This window comes from Heterocephalus glaber, unplaced genomic scaffold (assembly GCF_053883595.1).
Source record: "Heterocephalus glaber isolate CG9 unplaced genomic scaffold, H.glaber_assembly_v1.0 deba00001745, whole genome shotgun sequence".
Lineage (NCBI taxonomy): Eukaryota > Metazoa > Chordata > Mammalia > Rodentia > Bathyergidae > Heterocephalus > Heterocephalus glaber.
Window position 1 is genome coordinate 2875639 of NW_028258451.1, and position 13806 is coordinate 2889444.

The window sequence follows — 13806 nt, forward strand, 5'->3', positions numbered from 1 at the left end:
ATCTAACCTCAGATAGAATGACTATCATCAAGAAACCAGAAATAACCCAATGTTGATAAGGGTAAGGAGAAAGAGGAACTCTTACACTGTTGGTGGAAAGTTAAATTAGTATAGCCAATATAGAAAAGAGTAGGGATAGTCCTCCAAAACCTAAAAAGAGAATTCTCAAAATTCCATTTCTCTCTCTCTCCCTCCCTCTCTCTTTCTCTCTCCCTCCCTCTCTCTCTGTCTCTCTGTCTCTCTCTTTCTCTCTCTGATGAAATCATTATGTCAAAAAAACTGGCACTTTTGTGTTTATTTTGACACTATTTGCCATATTTAGAATATGGAAACAACCTACATGCTCATCACTGGATGAAAATACTATAGGTACATTTAGCGATAAAAAAGTGAAATCCTATCATTCTTACCAACAAAGATGGAACTGGAGGTCATGTTAAAATGAAATAAATCAGACACCAACAGACATATTCCACATGTTCTTGCACATTTTGGGAAGTAAAAAGGTGATTTCTCAGACTAGAAGAAAAGAGCATGTTTACAAGATACCGGGAAGGGCATGGAAGAAAGGAAAGAGAAAAGAATTAAATAGGGGACAAGGAAACACAGGAAACATTAGTTTTGGTTTTCTACAGCACAATAAAGTAACTATTGCTTAAACAACCCTTGCTATGCTTCACAATAAAGAATGTTGAATTCTCAATACGTTAAAATGATGTATGTCTGAAAAGATGGCAGTGATTATTTACACGAATTGATGTTTAAAATTGTATACATGTATTGAATTACCTTAATGTACCTCATAACATGTACAAGCAGTTATTTTTCAATGAAAAATATTTTAGAGAAAGAATCTAATTTAAAAGTCAAAAGCTTTAGTTGCAAGCCATTTGAACTCAAGAAGTAAGATCCTTTCTGAAATATAAATGCAGATTATCTGCATGTTGAAATAAAAATAAAAGAAAAATGACTGTAAAATGACAAGGCAACATTATTTTTTAATTAATTTTATTGGTACATTTTAGGTATACAATATAATGACATTCATCATTGGGAATTTGCACCTTTACATAATCTCTCTTGGTTCTTGTTTTTCCCCATTCCCCTGCCCTCCCTTCAACCCCTCCATCCCTCCCTATTTACATAGACTTTGTTTCCATTTTTTCATTTTCTCATATTACTTCCATTCCTTTCTTTCCTTTCCCCTACCCCTCCCACTTTGTTTTCCCCTTTGCTCCTTTTCTTCCCATTTCACATTATCTTTTATACCTTTTAGTCCTTATTTACACTTTCAGTTTCTCACACTAGAGAAACTATTCAGTATTTACACATGTGTGTCCTGTTTATTTCACTTCATAGTATGGGCTCAATGTGCATCCATTTAGCTATAAATGTCTCTACTTTCTCATTCTTTATGGCTGAGTAGTACTCCATTTTATTTAAAAACCACATCTTCTTTATCCAGGCTCCAGCTGATGGGCACTTGGGCTGTTTTCAAGTTTTAGCTATTACAAACTATGCTGCTATAAACATGGGTGCACATATATCGCTGTGGTATGATTCTTTTAATTCTTTGGGGAAGATACCGAGCAGTGGAATAGCGGGGTCAAATGGGACCTCTAGTCCTAGTTCTTTGAGTTACCTCCATACTGATTTCCACAGTGGCTGCACCTGAGGATATTCCCAAGTGTATCTGGAACAAGACAGTCACAGTACTCATCACTCTATAAACTCCCTAATTTCTTGCTGTGGTCATTTCGGTGGGAGGAAATAATGCCTGTGAGTCATCACTATCATATTTTGAAATAATAAATGCTCATTTATATTCATAAAATTTCCTTTGAAAACACTATAGAGTCACATAAAATATCACTGGAATTAATAATACGTTGACTTACAAAAAACTACATAAAATGAGAAAACAATAGATATCTTGTCTATAGGCAATGTTACTTTTAAATGTAAAAGATTTCTTACATAACAGTCATTAGAATTTTTAAAAACAACCATAAAATAATTGTAGGTATTATTGTAAAAGTAAAAACAATGTATCTATATCAGAATGAAATAACAGTAGGAACAGATTGTAGACTGAGTGAAAAAACCAAGCATTTCATATAATTCAAGTCTACAAAAGATAAAACAAAAGGCCCAGTCAAAAAATGGACAAGTGAAATGAACAGACATTTCTCAGATGAAGAAATGGAAATGGCCAACAAATATATAAAAAAATTCAACGTCCCTGGCTATTAGAGAAATGCAAATTAAAACAACATTAAGAGTTCATCTTACATCAGAAAGAACGGCAATCAAGAAATCAAAAAATAACAAATGCTGGCATGACTGCAGTGAAAAAGGAACCCTCCTGCATTGTTGATAGGAATGAAAACTAGAACAAACATTATACAAATCAATATGGAAATTCCTTAAAGAACTAAAATTAGAACTTCCATATGACCCAGCTATCCCTCTCCTAGATATCTTCCCCAAGGAGCTAAAGGTATCAATACTATAGTGATACATCCATACCAATGTTTATAGCAGCATAATTCATTAGAGCTAAATCCTGAAAGCAGCCTTTATAACCAGATGAATGGGTAAAGAAAATATGGTACCTATACATAATGTAATGCTGCTTGGCTATAAAGAAGGACACATTCTAGTCATTGCAGGAAAGTGGATGCACCTGGAAAATATAATGTTGAGTGAAATAAATCAGACACACAAGCTTAAATACTGTATAGTATCGCTCATTTGAATAAAGCAAAATACAAAGAGCCTAATAAAGGATAGGTAAAAGGAGACAAAGGGATAGATGTCTTTCTAATGGGAAGGGGTGCAAGAGAATGTGAGTGAGAGGAGAGGGAGACAAGAAGGGGAAATAAGTGGAATAAATATATGCCATGTACATGAATATATTCATGAATATAAATGAATATAAACAATTTATGTCATAAACATGAGATAAAAGTAATAATATCAACAAGAACTGAACTTGGGAAAGGGCATTTAAAGGAGGAGGGAAGGGCATGGGAGGGAAAGGAATTTAAAAAACAAGAACTGAGCTGTATTATGTATATACACCCACTCCCCAAGATGACTATAAATTGCATGTACTGCAAGCATGTACTGAGAAAATACAAACAGATATTTAAAAAGATACATCTTATTAATTTACCACCAGTCAAACGTAACATAAAGATTCCCTCTAGTAATTTCAAAGAATAAAAAATAAGCTTAAAATGTGCAATGAAGATAATTTGTCCTGAAAAAGATAGAATGCACTAGCAAAATCTTTTACTGTTATACAGTATATAGTTAGCTCAGTGGCACAAAATAGAATGTAATACAAACAGTCACCTATAATTTTAAATAGTTGTTAAATAATTTTGTTAAATAATTTCAGATGGGAAATAATTTATTAATTATATCATATTAAACTTTACATTTCTGGAAATAGATATAAATTTTAACCTTACACAAGAGGGAGCTATAGAAACAACTTCTCAAGGCAATGAGTGACCATTCTACATAGAATAGTGATATATAGATATAGTTATAGAGGTATTAGCAGTCATTGTCTTATAGCAGAGGCTATTTTATTTCATAAAATATGGCACAAACTAAAATTAAACCAGAAATGTATAAATATGCAGGATGCAAAAGAGAAAACTACTGATAGTCACTTCAATTCTGATCCCAATTAGTTAAATAAAAGACAAAAAGCTTGACATTTGTGCAAAGAGTCAGTACAGATAAAAAGAAAAAATTTATAAGATATTTTTCCCACATATCAAAATGCAGAATAATTTAAATTGTATAATTAATAATTGATAACAGAAAAGGTTAATTCACCAAGACAAGAGGACTGTGCTGGAAGCTTCACAATCACCTAAAGGGAAGATGTGGAATACAAAATAGAAATAAACCTAAGCGGTTCAGCAAGCAAGAAATGCAAATTAAATTTAAAATGACATTTTTTGCTGCTAGAATCACATCTTAATTTGCCAAAGTTTTATAATGGGTCACTTTCTCTGATATGAGTTTTAAATTTTATTTTCTTACCACTGTAATTAATGAAACATGATTTAAAATTGGTAGTTCTTTTTAGAAGACCCAGTATTTTAAAAAGTTGGAAATCTGAGCACTGAATACTCACATATTTAAATATAAACATATTTACATTTATTATCTACTTTTACCTCAAGGTTATTTCTTTTTTTTTTTCTTTTCTTTTTTTTTTTTGGTACCTGGGATTGAACTCGGGTCCTTGTGCTTGTGCAGCAGGCGGCAAAACCACTGAGTTAAATCCCCGGCCCTTCAAGGTTATTTCTTAACATCTTCTAAGTTTTGTGTCTAGACATTTAATTGAGGAAGCATAGGAACAAGAAATCATTTTTATAGTCCTCTTTCAGTAATCTCCACTACATCAGTGATTTACTATTCCAAACCAAGAAGAAAGGGCATTATGGTTTGGAGGAAGAAATGTTTTTAGGTAATTTGCACATCAGCAGAGAAGACAATAGCACCAGGCAGTAGAAGCAAGGATCCCCCGACAGCAATCCTGTGAGGCTCTTACGTCACTCACCAGCCAGTTCTGCAAAGGGGATGTGGGGAATTCTCTTGGCAGGAAACCAAGCAGGCAAGAGTTTAGAAAATGCCTGTAGAGTAACAGCAATGCCTCTTGAGAGAGGCTCAGTAAGTACAGACTGCGTTCTCTCCCTTGGGTTAAAGAGAAGCAGTGGAAGGAGACAAGGATGCAGAGGGAATGTTCACTTGGACTGTGTCCATACATGGATTCATTCAAAACACTCACAGTAAGTGCACTTTTGAAAAATATTTAAAATTCTAATGAAACACGACAACAATAAAAGAAAGCAAAAGAAAAGAAAAAGGATAAAGAATTATTTTGAAGATGAATGAATGAATTTAAATAACAAAACATAAATCAAGAGACATGGCAAAGAAATTAATAAGGTTTTCTTAAACTGGAGAAACCACATTGCTACGATTACTCTACAACCCTTGAGAACTTCAGCTCGAGCACATCAGCTTTCCCTTGAGCACATCAGCTGTTCAAAGCAGAGTGAGGTCTCAACTGAGTGCCTTCTGGTTATGGGAATAGGCAGCTACTCACACTGGGGAAACAGTCTGCAGTAAAGTTTTTGGTTGACAGAGAACCTTCCTAAATAAGACAAATGTCAAGGCAGTAAGGGGAGAGAGAAGGAAGAGGGAGAATTTGGAAGCTATGTTGAGTGACTAGCATTTTAAAATACAGTTAACTGACTCTACATTTATATCATAATTTTATGCCCCTTGATTATTTCTTAGCAAAATTTCTACCAATATTTATCTTCCTATAATATGGGAGTGCTTCTAAATAAGAGAAAAATGAGACTCATACTTCTCTAGATGCTGTGGAAACATTCTGTTAGTGGATTCTACTCAAGATAAATACATGGAGATACATTATTAGACTCCCTCAGCAAGACGCCCTCTGCCACTGAACGGTCACACTTGGCAGCCGGTCTCAACTTAGTCTGAGAACTCACCTCTGTTACCTCATGGCTCTTCGTGTTCCTGAGGTTTGAAGCTGGTGGAGTGAAGGCTGTGTGATTCAGACCCAGGGGTCAGAGCAAAAGGGGGGATTACAGAGAGGGTTTAACCTGGAGGAGAGCAGGGAGATGTTAACTTGTCCGAAGGCTGCTGGGCAAAAGAGGAATTTGGCCTCTGACTTTCAACAAATCTGTTTCCTAAATGCCAAAAGATCTGTGCATGCTCCACCCTCTAAAGCAGAAATGTTTTAAAGTGAATAGTTACTTCTGGATGTTCTGGGATCAGCTTTGTAAAAATGTTATTTATCTGAAAAGAACAGCTGCTTACCCACTTGGCACTTGCTGTAAATCAAAGGGTAGAGGGATGGCATCCACAGCATGTGTGTTCAGCAACTGGACCCCAAGATAAAGGTTCAGGATTCCAAGACCTCATCTCTTTGCTGAAAGCGATTATTATTTCACTTGTAAGTGCAGTGACAGTGTCTGCCTGGGGAGCAGAGGTTATCTGTGCAAAGCACTGATGAATTATATATAATACATGAAACCACTAAAATTTAACGAGGATTTCCACCAGGTGTGATGAAATGGTTGTGAACGACAATTCTCAGGGAATATCAGGGGAAAAGGTTGAGAAAGGAGCTCATTAAAGGTGGGCAGAGAACAGTGACATCTAATATGTAAAAGAATGAAATTGAGCAAATGGTTCTACTGGTTTCTTGGCCACCTTATCTACAAAACATTTGTTTCCATCAAGAGAACAATGTGAGTACTGAAACAGGAGGGAAAGCAAAGGAGTGAATGGAGTCCTTAAAATTTCTGGAGTGATACAGTGAGTGCACTGTAAACCACGGCTGCCATGTTGGTTGAGAGCTTCTACAAATATTGATACTAAGCCTTCTGTGGGCAAGGTACAATGTCAATGGGGTATATCAACACACAAAACATGGAAGAAATTCACTCACGATAGAAACAATGCTTCCACACTTAGTGTCAGTCCATATATCCCCCAGTTGCCAGGGAGAAGTTGGCCAGAACTCCCTTGCGTCTACTTGTAGGTATAGAATTACTCTCCCCATCTTGAGGACTTTGATGAAATTTTGCCTTGACTCTCTTGCAGGACAAAGACAATACATGAGAGTCTGGACCACAAGTACCCCAAAAGTGATTTAGGACAGAATTTAGAATCAGCAGCTGGACTGTGGTTCAGTGTGGTACTCTGTCAGCAGCTACTGGGGGGAAATCCTCATGCCATGGAAACATCCAGAGGTAGTCTCCAGGTGGAATGGGCACATCATTGGATGTTCAAGGTGGAGATGTCCTGTGAACAATTGATCTTGAGGAGTCTGGAGACAAAATGTCATCTAATAACATTCAGCACAGTTCCTTGAATAATCTCATGGGAAATGGAGAATAGTTCCTGAAGAAATTAATCAATTTCTAAGAAATTTATCACGCATAATCAGGTGGATGTCAAGCTTCCCCACAGTTCACAGTGTCCCCAGTGCAGGACAGCTGGGTCAGACCCTGGAGCACATCTAGCTCCAGTCCCACCTTTGGAGAGCACAGCTTAATTCTGCTCACGTGGCTTCCTGAGTGCTGCCTGCACAAGCTCCTGTGTGTACAGAGAGCTTGCTTGGTTTTGCTATCTGCTGTTTGTTTCTGCCCTTAAAACAATAAAACAATAAAGGGTGGCACTTTTGTACTAGGTTTGTACAATGATGTGCTTGTGTTTGTGACTCGGTAGACCCTTTGTTCCTTTAAAGGAGGGAAGGTTTATTTTGGCTCACAGTTTATAGAGGTTTCAGTCCATAGTGGGCTCCAAGGCAGGGTGGATGGCAAAGGGGCATCACGGAGGAGAAATACCCTATGGCAGGCAGAAGATAGCAAAAGCAAGCAAGAGATGAGACAAGCCTCTTTCTGTCCCTTATAATTTCTCCAGATTACTTGCCCTTTGGACAGTTAGCATTCACACCCTTAATCCTAGCACCCCTAATCCTAGCATTGCACCGTGAATCAATCTCAGCATCACACACTCTAGATCAGCCACCTCTAAAAAGCCCCACCTATGACTGAATGAGGCTTTAGGTGGACATCTAGACACAGCCATAACACTGCCTTTACTACAACAGTGACTACTTTCAGCAGGTTAATGCCATAACCATTGTTCATATTATTCCTTTGTCATTGGGACCAGTATAGAATAATGCAGCAAGTTTATAACCAGGTCCTCAATGCTGTCCCTTGGATGATCCATGTTTAAATAATTAAGGCTCTTGGGCCTACTTCACAGCAATTATTTCAATAGTTCTCTTTCCCCTCATAAGTTTCCATGTGCTCATTCATTCCAGGCATTCTTCTGTAACACAGAGAAGATGGAAATCTTTTTTAAAAATTAATTTTATTGGTGCGCTTTTGTTATACATAATGCTAACATTTACCGTAGGAAATTTTTGCCTGTACATAACATAACTTGATTCTTCTTTTTTCTCCATTCCCCTTCCCTCTCTTCAACCCTTCTTCCCCTCCTTATTTACAAAATCTTTGTTTCTATTTTTCTTTTTGTTCTCTCTCTTTTTCACTTTTTTTTTCTTTTTAGATAAAGGTGGGTTTGTTTACATACTTATGTACTAGCCTTGGCCCAAAACAGACCAAAGGTGCTGAAAATAGTTATAGTAACTTGAACAAATACATAACAGAAATATCCAATATCTTAATATATTATTCTCCCCAAAAGCTGGCTGCTTCCAAACTTGATTTAATGTTTTGCATGTTTTCTCTCCATTGCTCAGTGAATATATTTGCTTCTCCTTTCTGTAGTCAATGTCTGACAGCTGAATTTTGCTGTTTTGTTAACTGACGTTTCACCTTTTGTTTTATCAATTCTGGAGGAATTGTTGAACAGCTTACAAAACTCCCTGCAGAAGTAACACTCAGAGTTCTTGTTTAATACTGATCAATATTTCCCCTATTTTCTTCATCCCTGAAAGGCCTGAACTCTGTTTAATGACGACAGGTTAATGAGGCAAGGGCAGTCACCTTCATCCTCCTCAGAGCCAGCAGGGCTTCCTCCCTGACCTGTCTGGCCTTCTTGCATGGTGTCATTTTCATTTCTGGTCTCCTCAGAAAACTCAGTTGTACAACTGTTTTCAACAATCTGCTCTTTTATTTCTTCTAAAGGTTGACTGAATTCAGTCATTTCAAAATTTTGTGCATGGCCACTCTCTTCTGATAAGCTGTCTTCTTTTATCTGTTCACGCTCTGAGGTGGAGCAGCAGCCTCTCGATTCATCTACAGCATGCTGTTCACTTTCAACTTCTGACCCACAAACTTTTGTTTTTTCTGACACGTCATCATCAGAAAAGGAAAAATTGAATCCCTCCTGTTTCAGTGTTTTTATCATCTGGACCTACTGGATGTAAAAGTTCATCATCTGCTTGCATTTCCTTTGTAAAACCACTGGCAGAAACCTCAACATCAAGAGACTCCTCCATCCTGGTATCACTAAAGGCTGGATAAAGCTCACTTGCATAGATAAAACATCTCATGAAGAAATCTCTGTTGCATTTAACATCTTGGTCAAAATGCCATTCAGCCTTGGAATGAGAAGTTGAAACCATCTGTGGAAAATCAATCATGGTAATATGGTCATCTTTATCCAATATGAGATTGAATTCATTGAAATCTCCATAAATCAGCCCGTGATTTGCAAGTTTGACAATGAGTTCTGTCCCTTCATCATATACTGATGCAGGATCTTCAATGTCGTGTATTTGACATAGGGGATAACCAGTTATGAGCTCCATGACCATGGCATGGCGATTATAATCAACTGGCTTTGGAACTGGAAATTTTCTATAGTGCAATGCCTTCATATAAGCAAATTCCTTCATGGCAGAGAGACAAGGCAAATAAAGCCAAGAAACATTATGCCTGTGCTTACAGTAATCACACTTGTTTTTCAGATTTTGGGAGGAGGTTCTTCCTAGTCTATGAAGCTTTAATGCAAACTGCTGTCCTTCATTTACAACAATGTAAATATCTGATTCTTTGCCAACACCCATCTGGTTTCCAACAGACTCAACTACCTGTCTAGAAGAAACTGTTTTCAAAGCTAGGTAATCATGGCCCTCATTTGTCAACCGATATCCCTGGACAGTTTTGGTACTTTCCCAAGCTGTGAGTTTGTTTCACTAATTCTCTTCAAATTTTATTACAGCCACCATGTTTCAGGCTGGCAATAGAAACAATCAAACTGCAGGGAACTATTTCATGGTTCTTCATACCCATTTCAACCACAGTCAAAAGCCTGAAGTCATCCCGGCTCATGTAACGCAGCTTGGCTACATCTACCTTCCCCATGGTGGCTCCAGACCCACCCTGAAGGTGCACACATGACAGTTGGACCGCGAAGGGCTGCTGGGTAATCTCTCCTGCCTTTTTTACTTTCTCTTCCGTCTCTTCCCTCTCTCCTCTCCCTTGCTCTCTTTTCCATTTGAACATTTTCTTTCTACTTCCTAATATCTATCATCCATTTTAGTTCTTATTTACTCTTTTGGTTTCTCACACAAGAGAAACAATACAATATTTAAACCTGTGTGTCTTATTTATTTCATTTAAAATTAAGAGAACAGGGCCGGGTATTTAGTTCAGTGGTTCCACTGCCTGCCTCGCAAGCTCAAGGTCCCGAGTTCGATCCCTGGTACCAAAAAACAAAAACAAGAACAAAAAAATAAAAGTAAGAGAACATGGAAGTCTTAGCTTTAATACTGTATTCTTCCTAACATAAACCACTGAACTTTACACTGAGGTATACCTATACATAAACATGAGACTCACGCCTCTCATCCAACTTGGATAAATACTGCTACTATTTTTGAAGGTAGATCTCATTGCTTTTTGACTGACAATTGAACTATGTTTCTTCATAACTTCACCACTGAGTGGTGGCAGCACCACTGAGCTAAATCCCTGGTCCTCTTCATAACTTCTTTTTAAAAAACAGCAAACTTATTCACATTATGTGAAAAATAACTTTCTATATGTTCCTCGGCCCAGTGCCCCCTCCATCATTTTTACAATCACCTGATTTTTCTTTTCACTGTTTCTACCAAATCCTGTAAATTTTACTATTTCTTCCTTCATGCTTCTTGCCTTGTTTTCCTTGAATGATACGTAAGCTTTTCTCCTGAGCCATATATACCTGTGAAAGTGTGGAAAACTCAGGAAATGCTCATGAACTATCCCTTATAGCAATGAATAAACATGGTGCCATTAACTGTTACTACTCTATTACTACTCTTACTACTCTATTAATGTTTTATAAATAGTTTCTTAAAGTGAATAGTGCTCAGTGTTTTCAGAAATCAAAAAGTTAACATCTTGAAGGCAAAACTCCAGGATGGCAGAGTTTCAAGTACAGGTGTTATGGGGTAGGCACACAAACCATGTTTGTGTCTCATGGTGCCATAGAATGGACTCAAGGATGTGGGAGATACATTGGAAGAAAGTTTATTAGAGGAAAGCTGAAAGCAGGAGACCCAAAGTGGATTTCCATGGGGACTGTCTGTCTAGGCTTTTTATACATGAAAATGATCACATCTGAGGCCACTCTGGGCCAAGTTGAGGTCAATGTATGGGGTTACAAGCAGAAGAGTTTGACAAGAAGTGGGCCTATAGAAACTCAAGGCACATAGCAAGTGTACTTTTACAAGTACCATTAATTGTAACTTTTCTAAAATTATCAGCACAAGGACAAGGACATTCTTCAGAGAGAGTAGGAATAGAGATTTGGTGGATTGGTTATCTATCACCTTGTTTTATCTTCTTCCTGGGCAGGAGGATCCCACCAATTGAACATGAGACCTTTGTTTTTCAGACTACTGGAGATCCAGGCTTGGCCACTGTATCTCCATCCTGGAGCCTGGTTTTCTATCAGCCCTACATCTCAGGCTTTGTCTTATCTGGTCTTTCACTGGCTCTCTCTTGGGTCTGGCTTTTCCCTAGGTGCCTGTTCTATCTGCTGCAATATAGACACATCCTCAGCTTCATGCTGAACTTCTGAAACTTGAATAACCCTTGCTCAATCGTCCCTAAAATCATAACTTTTTACATTTGTACTAAACATGTTTCCCTACATCACTTTCTGATTTTATAACAATTACATCTTCTGCATGTACTAATTATTACTAATGACTTTCAGAAATTTAAAGAATTAATCAGTCCTCATCAGACTCTGAAGTGGTGCAGAGGTCCCCATTCTGGACTGGGCTGGGCACCGAGGGTGATGTCTCAGAGCCTCACCCCCCCCAGCTCCATGTGGCAGGGATGATGCACGCCTGCTCTCCACTTTGGGCTCTAGATCAAGTCAAGTCCACCCAGACCCAGGGCTCAGAGGCGCCATCTGGAAACCTACATGGTGCAGGATAGAAATTATTGTTCCATAGGAGGACACTGGAAGTTTGAAAGAAAACCCCCCCACTTCCATGCTCATTGGCTGAGTCCTCCAGTCCTTGGCACAGTGTGTTATTGGTAATGTTTCCTGGTTCCTGGATCTCCATGAATGCATGCTAAGATCTAGGAATGGGGATTGCAAATGACATTTTGCTCCTACTATGCTAGGAGCAGTAACTTCACTCTTCTTCAGTCTTACAGGCTGATTACTGAGTGCAGTCTAAGTTGGGTTCCAAACTGTTTACAAGCATTATTTGATATTTTGGGTAGCTCAGCATTTTAATAAATGCTAACGAAATTATTTTATCTGCTTCTAAAGGTAAGGTCCAAATGTTACCAGATGGGGTCCCAGGGTCTCCTTTCCAGGTCCTTGGTGTTCTGAACAAAGAATTGGATAAGACACACAGAAAAGCCAGTGAGAGTGCAGATTCATTGAAGGCATAAGGAAGTATACTCTTTCTGGGTGGAAGCAGGCATGTGAGGGGGGCTCACAGCAGCCCCCAGGTTAAAGGGAAAGGGGTTTTCGGTATCCAAAATAGCTGGATTGGCCCCACCTCATGTAAATATGGTAGTGGCACAACTGTCCTATCAAAAAACTCATTTGGCCCGAGCCAGATGTAATGAAGGATTAGGAACAGTGCCTTTAATTGGTCATGCCCAGATATAAAAGGACTAGAGATAGCATCTTCTGATTGGTCTTGTGTCAGAACAGTGCCAGATTCAAATGAATTATTAGACATAGTGAGTTCTGACTGGTCTCATGAACAATGTTCCAAAGCCATAAGCCTAGGGTCATTTGGGTCACATGTTCTGTGTGTCTTTTCTTTTCAGAAAATATCTTGCTCAATCAGTTAGCCATTGGATTTTTAGGACTTCAGGCATATTCTGCCTGGTTGGTTTTCTGGTTTGCTCCAGTCCCAATCTCTTACCTCACAAATGGACACATCATTCCATAGAGTCAGGCACACAATGTGTGTCCATCCCAGAAGAGGAAACTGACAAGTAGAAGCCTTATCCATTCCCTTTCCTCTTAGTAATCAGAACAAAACAATGAGGAAACTACTATACCACTTTAGGTAGGTACAAGTCCAAAGAGTAGGATTTTGCTCTTTAGGAAAGGCCAAGTCCCTGAAGAAATTTGATAAGCTTAATCTAGATACCACAGTAGCTAAGACAAGTAGAATTACCCTCAGCTTGCATAAGTTGAGGAACTCCCTCAGATCTCATGGGAAGACACTTTTGCCTTTTGGAAAAAGGTAGGAGCAGTTAAGAAATTTGAAACTTTCTATGTGCAGCCTTGGGCAAAAGTGACAGTTCCCTTTTGTTTTGCACATGCTCTGCCATATCTATGACATTGTTTGCAATGAAGTAACAGAAAAGTCATGTTGTGAAGTAACAGGAAAAATGTGTGTCTTAGATAAAAAGTAACTGAAATAAATCAGAGTCACACTTTCTCATTCTTCCAAGTATATCTGTAATATTAATCAGTGAGAAAGGACAATTTGCTGATCATTGGCTTCAGATCAAAAGATTGTCCACCACTGGAAGCTGGGATTTAAGTTAGATCCTAATGCTATAAATTCAAAGCAATAAGGTGTATAATGATCACCCACACATATATACATGCACATGCATGCACACACACACAAACACACATCAAACAGGATCAGTTCTGTGTCTATAACCAATAGCTGCATGCTCGCTCTGGAATACATATCCATACATGGCTTCAAGATTATCTCTTGCTTTTGGCCTTCTCTTCCTTCGGGATCAAGACCACACTACATATCTATAACCACCC

The 13806-nt window shown here is 38.2% G+C and overlaps 1 pseudogene; it reads right to left on the bottom strand.

The window, feature by feature from the left end:
- Positions 1-7884: 7884 nt before the first annotated feature.
- Positions 7885-10200, bottom strand: LOC101708292 (serine/threonine-protein kinase RIO2 pseudogene; annotated as a pseudogene).
- Between the last annotated feature and the right edge of the window lie 3606 nt (positions 10201-13806).